Source organism: Pinus tabuliformis, chromosome 3_1, assembly GCF_031772625.1.
Source record: "Pinus tabuliformis cultivar Carrire ecotype Pingquan chromosome 3_1, CPIR1, whole genome shotgun sequence".
In the NCBI taxonomy this organism is placed as follows: Eukaryota; Viridiplantae; Streptophyta; class Pinopsida; order Pinales; family Pinaceae; genus Pinus; species Pinus tabuliformis.
The window spans coordinates 40,546,067-40,555,989 of record NC_142301.1 but is presented as its reverse complement, the minus strand read 5'-3'; positions in this window follow the sequence as shown (position 1 = coordinate 40,555,989).

The window sequence follows — 9,923 nt, the reverse complement described above, 5'->3', positions numbered from 1 at the left end:
TGGGGAAAATGGAAAAAGGGGTAAACCACTTTTGGTAGCAGGTCGCTCTTGAACATGACACTTTCACTTCATCACTATGACTATTTGGGTTGGGTTATCAGCTTGACGGTTATCATACAGTTGGTCTATCATACCATCCATCACTTTGTTTTGGGTCAATGCTACCAATTGATTTCAATGTCGCCAACATGTTCAAGAGAAGAGATTCAATCAAAATTCATCCTTTGCAATACCATAAACCTTCATTTTCATAACCGCCATTCCTGAACCTTGTTTCCTCAGTCAAATTCCATCTCCAAAATAATTACACTAGTTTCATGTCATTGATGTGGGATACATCAAGGCCCTCCTGCGACAAGTCGCTTCTTGTCAACGTCAACGCATTATCCAAGAAGTTGACTTAGAAACACCCTTCCAGTACCTTGAGGCTTGCATACATCAATGGCAAGTTTCTCGCTTCCGACGATAGGTTGACATCACTGGCCTTCAACCGAAATACTTTTTATGGTGTTCAACATCAAAACATCCATTCACACCATGGAAAATGTACTGCAGTACCTTGAGGATCATTATCATATCGGTGATTTCTCTCACGTCTCTTAATGGCTTACATCATTGGCTGGTAATCAGGCAGTGTCTTCCCATGTTCGACTTTAGATCACATATTCACATGGTTAGACTTGTAGTTGGGTGAACGATTGAATGAGATAGAAGACCCCAGATCTAGTTTCATTCGTCCGAGCTGCGATTTTCAGGAAATGTACCAAATCATCCGTACAATGGCTTTACATTGATGGTCATTCCGATCATGGGTGTATATCTGTAGACGACTATCTATGTACTTGTAATGAAAGTTTATATGTTGAGCATGGGTATGCCTTCCCTCAGCAATTCATGAGAAAAAATAAAAAAAATCAAAATATCATGATATTATGTATTATAATCGATGCAGGTCACCAACCACTTCAGAACCTCCTCATCACATCGTAAAGCATTTCACTTGAATTAAGATTTTTCGACTTCATGCTTTAGGGGGAAGCTGTTATAGGTCAAACACAACACATCACTCCCATCATCCAGATCAATGTTTTAAGGCTCATCAAACCCTAATTTCAGTTGCTACATGCCCTAAACAAGTCAACCTTTTGAATGCCTCCTTCGTAGACAGTTTCATGGCCTGAAAACATCCTGAAATGACCTCTAGAGGGACCAACATAGGTAGGCCCATGCAAGGGTGCGATGCAGAGTAGTTAAGTCCATGCCAGGGTACTTTGCATAGCACTTAGGCCCTCTTTGACCTGCATTGGGCGAGTTTGAGCGAAATTCACATAGTGTTTGGGGAACATTCTTATCTTTTGGAGCCTTCTAGAAGATTACCACACTTATCATCTCCTATGAGCTCGAAATAGATGAGGAATGAGTTAAGATACCTCTTATCATCTCATCCCTTCCTCCATGGAACTAATTCTAAGTTTGGAAGGCCATTCAATACCCTCATTGATGATAAAACCTCCTCCACCTTCCCATAAATTGAGCACTCATCTAAGTGATCAGGGGCTGGACTTTGATGAACTATAAGGAGATAATGTTAGTTTGAGAATTGATACTATTGTAAGTGTCGTTATGTTGCTATAATGTCATGCTTATGATGTGATGTGGATGGAACCAAAGCTGGAGGAGTGACTTTGAATCAGGCTTCATGGTTGTAATTCTTCCTCCTATTCAATAATGTATTTACACCTTTTTCCATATGCTTATCTTGATATATGATGCTTATATGTGTGAATGTATCTGATTCCATTTACTTGTAATCAATAGATCTTTTGCTTTGATTGGTTATTTTTCTTCTGTTGATGTTTACAGGTACTTCTCAAGCATGTTAAGTACAGGAAGAAGCGACAAGACCGATACAAAGGAGACATGAGGAAAGAAAAAGTACAAGTAGGCCCTCTCATTCTCTCTGTCTTATCTATTGTTTATAGAAAAAGGTTAAAGTGCTTTAAACTTTTGTTATAGATATGGGTACTTATCTAGGGAATTAGTATTTATATGTAGATACCAAATTCTTCATAACGCAGTTAATGCTAGCCCGGAAAATTGCGCAATGCAGTCACTGAGCCTGCAGCCATTGTCAACTAAGATTGCGCATTGCGCAATCCAGTAGTCAGCAGCCATATTGGACTGTGCATTACACAGTTCCAGCAGTCAGTCAACCTCCTAGCCACCTAGACTGTGCCTTGCACAGTCTTGACACTCAGTCTCCTGACCTCCTGGTCGAAATTGCGCAACCTTCATGATCAATCACAAAGGTATGTTGCAAATTAGTTCTCAAGTTCAGTTTGGTTTTCAACTAACAGATTACTTTCCATGAGTGTTTCCATGTCTCCAGGTATCACATGTGTTCATCTGCCTCTCAGCAACACAAGTACAATGGTTTCCAGGAGAGCAAAGTCGAAGACACCGTTCAGACCACACTTGGGGATGTAGTCGACCAAGTGTCTATGATTTAGCATACTCACAAAGACATTAAGCTTTTCATAGGCAAGGACATCAATATATTCCAACAACAACATCATATTGAGCAGCATCATGAACGGTAGCTGAAAGCAGCATACTGGATGCAACGAACACGATAGGAAGGTTATTGACAACACAGAGGTGGAACAAAGTTGCAAGCTCAAGTAGATCCATTGGTGATGAAAGCAACTTTGGAGACTCAAGCTATGATGTGATGGCACGACATGAAGATCACGCGAAGACAAAGAATGGAACAAAGGAGTTTCATGTGCTGAATCAACAACTCAAGAGAGAACATGAAGCTGCACAGACAAGCGAATGAGTGCAACAGGAACAGGAACAATAGGGGATGCAACATACATTCACGAATGAAACTGCACCCGTACAAGTTAAAGATCCATCCTAGAAGTTGACAGAAGCAAACATGGTGAGCAGTGTTTTTGGTCACATGCAAGAGATTCAACAACATGCATCTCATTGTGCGCACACATGCGATCCAACTCATTCAACACACTCACCAAGGTGAAGACAAGAAGCAAGTCCAATTGGAGTTGAACATGTACTTCGACAAGTTGATGCACATGACCACCAACACACCTTGAAGACCTCATAGACACTATGCATTAGTGTGTTGCTGGTTCGGTTGCACCAAGAAGACCATGCACATGCTAGCAGATGATTTAGACGAAGGAGCCACACCAATGCACCCGGATGCAACGGAGGCAAGAGTTCGCTTTGGCAAAATGTCACCATGGGATGCATGCACACCATCATGGATGACCAAGCTTGGCATCAACTCACCACCTTCACCATCACAAGCATGTCAAAGAGTTGGTCTCACCTCAACGGACCGAGTGTTAGTGATGTCTTGCATGGCTTGCGCAAGCCACTTTGTCTTAGATGAGCACATGTGCATTGTAGTGTAACGTCATGTCAAGTGGAGGTTCAAGTGTCAATAGTTGGATGTAACAATCATAGAGTAGATGAAGAGTCATGAGGGTAGATGAACCGTCACAAACGGGAATGTCAAGGGTCACCCCACCCTTTGCTATACATAGAACCTCATAACTCATTGTAAAGGCTTTTGGTCAGCCAAGCTTCCGATAAGACTTTCTTGGAGAGAGCTTGGATAGTATTGTAAAGCACCTTGGCTTCTCCAGTGCACGGGGCTCGTACATCTCTTTGGAGGAGAAGGTGGATGTGGTTGTAACGTTCCACTATTGGAGCTAGTGCTTGGACATGGATTTATTGTATGACTGGAACTTACACTTCTTTATATAATAAGAGCCAACACGTTTCATGCATATGTTGTATTGTATTCTAGCTATATTGTTTACTCTAAATGGAATATGTATTTGCTTTCTTATGCATGCATGTATGGACTATTCTGTATGAGTATGTATGAATCTTTCTGAAATGTGCTGTTGGTTTAACCATCACTTTGGATTGCCAGCTAACTTTCTTTCTAGCTTGTGATGTATCTTCGCTTATGTGTTCCCTTCCCATCCGAGTATTATTACAAGTTGCCAAGGGGTGCACTCATCTCAACCACCATGTGTTGGAACCTCTCATGCACCTTCCTTGACTCACTGCAGTTGTCACACCCTTTCTGCCAACAGAGTCATCTTACTTGCGTCTGTGCGAAATTGCGGTCAAGGCATTACCACACAACCCATTGTTGGGACTCCTACACCAAACGGTCTGAGGTCTAATTGGGACTTCTTACCGGGGAGATCCCCTTGACATGTTGGCGGGTCCAACATCATCAACAGGACCTGCACAAAAAAGTAGATAAAGAGTAGACTGCTATGATACCACTAATTCATATTTATGAAAGAATGAAATGAAATACAGACTTGAACAAAAACATAGAGATACAACGAAACAAAACTTCAGTTAATAAATAGAAACTGTTGAAAACTGTTTACATGCATAAAGGAAATAAACTAGCTCGGGCGATGGTAGCTTATCTCTGAGAAGAGATGTGATGGCTACATGCCTTCTGAACTCAGTTACAATGAGGCTCTTTGATATTTTTATCATGAAGAAATGATGGGAAACCCTACACATCCAAAAACATAACCTTAAGAGATGGTGCACACAATAGCCCATTAGAAAGGTCTATCCCAGGACAAAAAAATTTGACTACAAACATGAGCCTTTGGCTCACATTTTCCTATTTCCCCAAAAACGTCGTTTAGGGCCTCAAAATGGCTCCAGAATTTTAGGACCTGAAAAACTACCAAAAATAGAAAACTATCGAAATAGGAAATTGTGTTGGAAATTAGGAAACTAAAAGGAAGTAATGTTGGGGGTCCAATTGGAATAGGTAGGTGGCCACCAATATCCATCTGGGTCAATGTTACTTACCAAGTCTCATCAACATTGAGATCTCAACAATCTTTTTCATTCCTTGCCTCAAAGTGCTTGGACTATCAATCCTCTAGTTCTACTTCTTGGTTGGAATTTTCTCCAATCACTCTACACTAGTCCTTATGTTTTCTGGATCCTTCTCCAATATCTACTCTTGTAAGTTCTTATTCCTTGCATGAATTCTTTCCTACATAGTTATACTATTTCTTCAACCAACTACCCTTAATTCTTTCTCTCTTTGTGTTTCTTGAGCAACTTCTTCAATTTATTCTCTCTCTAGCTACAAATATCTTGTACAAAAACACTTTATTTACCTTTCAATTAGAAGAAATAACTAGGGTCTGATACCAATTGACATAATGGGGGTCAGTGGATCTTAGAATCCCATAGGTAACTTCTTGTAAATTCACCATCCAAATCGTCATCAAGCTCCATTTTTTTTTTACTCCACACACTGATCCGAAATTAAACAAGAGCGCAACAAATTATAGATATAATCATAAACACAGATATGCAATAGAAAAAAACTTCATTTCACTAATAGAAAAATACTAAACTATGCTTATAAACACAATGAAAATAAGATAGCTTGGGCGATGGTAGCTTATCTCTTAGAAGAGATGTGGCAACTACATGCCAACTGAACTATGTTACAATGAGGCTCAAGGGCCTATTTATTATTTAAAAACATGAGAAAACCCTAAACAACTGTCTAGTCAATTTAATGTCTTAAATTGCTCTACATAAATTATCAATCCGGGTATCGTAAACTGATGAAGTGTGGTGCACCATATGTGCTTAGTTAACCTTTTTCTTACTTTGTTGTTTTATAGATTTTATTTTGTTTTGGGGTTTTGTTTTTGTTGGTTTCCTAAAGTGTCTAATGCAAATGGAAATCCTATTCTAAGGTCTTAAGAATACTTTTAAAGATCAAGTATGGGTAGAGATTTCAAGACAAGGTTTATGTCCCTAATGGTAACTTTCAAAACTTAGCACTTCAAAAGATCTCAAAACATGCTATTGATCAAATCAGTACTTGAACAAAAGTGTAAATATGCAGCTACTTAAATCAAACAAAAGATGAAATACTGATCATAAAATCACTGTCTCTGCTGCTTGTCTAAATACGGAAATAAAAGTTAAGTTATTGCACTCAAACAAATAAAAAACTGCAAACTAATAAAAGTAAAATCAAATCACATCATTCATAGTTTGATTCCTCGCTAGGTAGTCTAAGCTATGGCTTTCGGAGATAATCATTAATGATATGAGAAGGTTGATATCTAATTGCAGAAAAGTAAAACTAAAATCAAATCACATCATTCATAGTTCGATTCCTCGCTAGTTAGTCTAAGCTATGGCTTTCGGAGATAATCGTCAATGATATGAGCAAGTTGATATCCAATTGCAGAAAACTAAAACTAAAATCAAATCACAACATTCATAATCCGATTCCTCGCCAGTTAGTCTAGCTATGGCTTTCGGAGATAATCGTCAATGACATGAGCAATTTGATATCTAATTGCAGAAAAGTAAAACTAAAATCAAATCACAACATTCATATTTCGATTCCTCGCCAGTTAGTCTAGCTATGGCTTTCGGAGATAATCGTCAATGACATGAGCAATCTGATATCTAAACTAACTACTAAAGCAAGTGAATAAAACTGAAATCAAAGCATAACTGAAATTGAAAAGCTAAAAAACAAAGTCAGCAGAGAGGCAAATCTCATGTCACTATTTGATGCAAAAACATGTAAAGAAAAACTAATCTACAATCAACCAGTTGAACACACTTACAGGAATTAAAATTGCATGAATGGAAAATCTAATCTATCAAACTTGAAAGAAATTAAATGACATAATGAAATCAAAGCAAAATTACAAAATGAAATCTACTCTACCTTACATTAATCTGCTCCATGACATCTACTTCACATATCCTTCCATGTTGAGAACATCAAAGCTTTATTCAAATTCTTCAAAATTACAAAGTACAACAAATCTCTCCAAAGCTTTCAAAAGCCATCAAGGAAGAACTATAAACTCCAAGCTAAGCTAATACTAACAAGCTAACAAGCTAAGCTCCAAACTCTAAGATAACAAATGAAGGAGAAAGATCTCCTATTTATAAAAAAAGATGAGAAGCCATCTCATTAATGAGAGTCCATGAATCTCTCCCTCTACCTCTAGAGTCCTAATCAAAATAGGAACTGATAAGACACATGTCTTCTTAGAGTTTCAATACAATTAGGAGATGTGACACATATCCTCATGATCCCATGATTCTTTCCTCTCAAATTCGAATTTGGCCTGAGAGTGCCACATAAGGGTCTTCTAGAAGTCTCCTTTTGACCTACACATGTCAACAATCTCAACCCACTTGTTAGGTATAAGAATATGCACATTATTTTCTAATTTTTAACCACAAATTCACTTAAAAAGGCTAAGAATTAATAAAGTTTGGAAAAATATAAATGTGACCCAATGATAATGAAAGTGGGATGAATGTAGTGACATAGTAGTGAAATGGAGGTGAAATGGAGGTGATATAATGGAAATAATAGTGAAAGTGTAATGGAAATGAATGAAATTTTCAAGACCCAACAACAACCAAAACCCTAACCCTAGGAGATGTAACCTATTGTAGCATCCATTGTCCATTGTTATTTAAGTTTTATTTTAAGTCTTATTACAAAATGGAAGAAAAATAAAAAATATGAAAGGAATATTTGATTTTATATATTCAATGGTTTTGAAAGTGTCAAACCCGCGAGAAGATCTAAGCCGTCTAATCAAGAGGCCACAGATCCAATGACAATCGCATCATTAACTAGAATGGGTTCATTTTGGAGATCGGACGCGACGGTGTATCAAACACAATTTAAATTTGATGAAGTCTGGGTTAATCTTAACCATCCATCAGAAGAGGCAGGATTTGTTAGATATCGGGTCGGAAAGTGATTAGTTTTCATGTTTTGATGAGACTTGATAAATTATTAAATCCTGTTTTATTTCCTATCGGTTCCAGAGATCAGGTCGGAAAAGTCATTGGGTGCAGTGTTTAATATCAGACCCGATAAATTATCAAATCTTGTTTTATTTCCTATCGGGTCCAGAGATCGGGTCAACAAAGTCATTGGGTGCATTCTTTAATATCAGACCTAATGAATTATTAAATATAGTTTTATGTTATATTGGGTCCGTAAGGGAGTCAAGGTGCGTTGAAAAGGTGGATGCGACAGGTTCTATGAACCAGTGTTGATTCTTTTTAAGTTCTGTGGGCCCGTCATCATTCAAATGTCATACAATTTCAACAAGCACAATCAAGCTATAGTTCGATAAGCTCTTTGAGGTGCACTGTGGGGAAGCAATGAGAACAAGGGTTAATCAGAGGTCGACCCCTGCAGTGGACTGTGATGTTAGCACGGTTGACCAAAATGTGCGGCCAGGGATCATCGCGGGGGTTCAACCTCGTTGATGCTCTCACATGCTCTTTACCCCCCGCAGTTCTCCCAAAGCTTTCCGCCCTTCATCTACTGTTCCGTTAAGGCTCAAGAATTTTCGAACAGAGAATGACCATAATCTTCTAAGTTCAATTATTTCCTGTTATTTTATGTTCTTTGAGGTGTCGTTTACCCTCTGTGTAATATTTTGTAATAGTTTTTACTTATACAGTTAGGGAAACAGTTAAGTAGTTTGACAGTTTCAGAGACCACCAACTGTTTCATAATGTATAAAAAGAGGAAAATTTACAAAGAAAGGGTTCGAATTTTGGAGAACCTGAATACTAGGCCAGTGAATTCCTAATACAATTGTTGATTAATGAAAGAATCAGAAGTTTTCCATATATTGTTGGGTATGATTTTGTGACTTCTCTGTTATGTGTCATCTTATGTTTTCTTCCTTTAAGTATGGTAATGAAGCTACAGGTCTTTATTTGCTTATGTAAATGAAGTTAAAATTCCTTAAAAGAGCGCTCCTATACTTGAAGTTCACACCTTTGTAATTCTTCTAAGTTACAGATAGTAGTTTCTGTGTAAGACAACATATTATCTTTAACTTCTCCAAGTGTCACAGATAGTAGATCCTGTGTAAAACAACATATTGTCTATGACTTATTCAAGCTTTCCTTCATTCATCATTTATATTCAACAATCAAATGGCATTCTGATATTTCCTTGTCACCTAAGTATTGAGGGTTGAAAACCAAGTCTCCTAGGTCCTTCATTTGAGAACATAACATATAATTGAGTGACAAACAAGTGACAATAACTATAAACATTAATGTCTTAAGAACAATTTCTACACAACCAGGAAATTGGTTTCTTAAGGTACAATATTAATTGGCGCAGTGTCTGGGGAGAGAAGATAATAACACTTTTCCCTGGGTTTTCAATAGTTTCCTCTGGTTGTTCAGTGAGGAGGAATTTTTGGCTATTTTGAATAAGAGCAATAACTTTGGCTCCAAGAAGACCCTATACAAGATCAGACACCTCACAACAGAAGGTTCAAGCCCTTTCAGATCCTGAAAGGCTAGTTTCTAAGAAGGTTGGAAGGTCTAAAACCCCACTTACACCTATTCCTACACTATCTACCAAACATTCATCTAATCCAGAGTCACCTTTTTCATCATCTTCATTTCAAGAACCTAACTGTCAAGAGCAGTCTTTAGAGTCTGTTACTTTTCCATTATCTGCTATAATTTTTCAACCTGAACCTATAACTACATTACCACCTCTGCACACTCCATTTACCCTCAGTCAGGTTCCACATCTGTTGGTAATCAAGGTTCAGTAAATTTGGGAGCAAACATGGCAGTTCCTGCATTCTTGACAAATAGGTATGCACCTCTTCAACTGCCACAACCGTTGAATCAAATGCCACAAGAATACCTCAAGATTCTTCCTCATTTTACAAGGGAAGATGAACAAACAACAGAGAATCATGTATCAGTATTTTGTAATTTTGTAGAAAACCTAAATGTTGAACATTTAGATGTTGTTCTAAGACTTTTTGTTCAATCCTTGGATG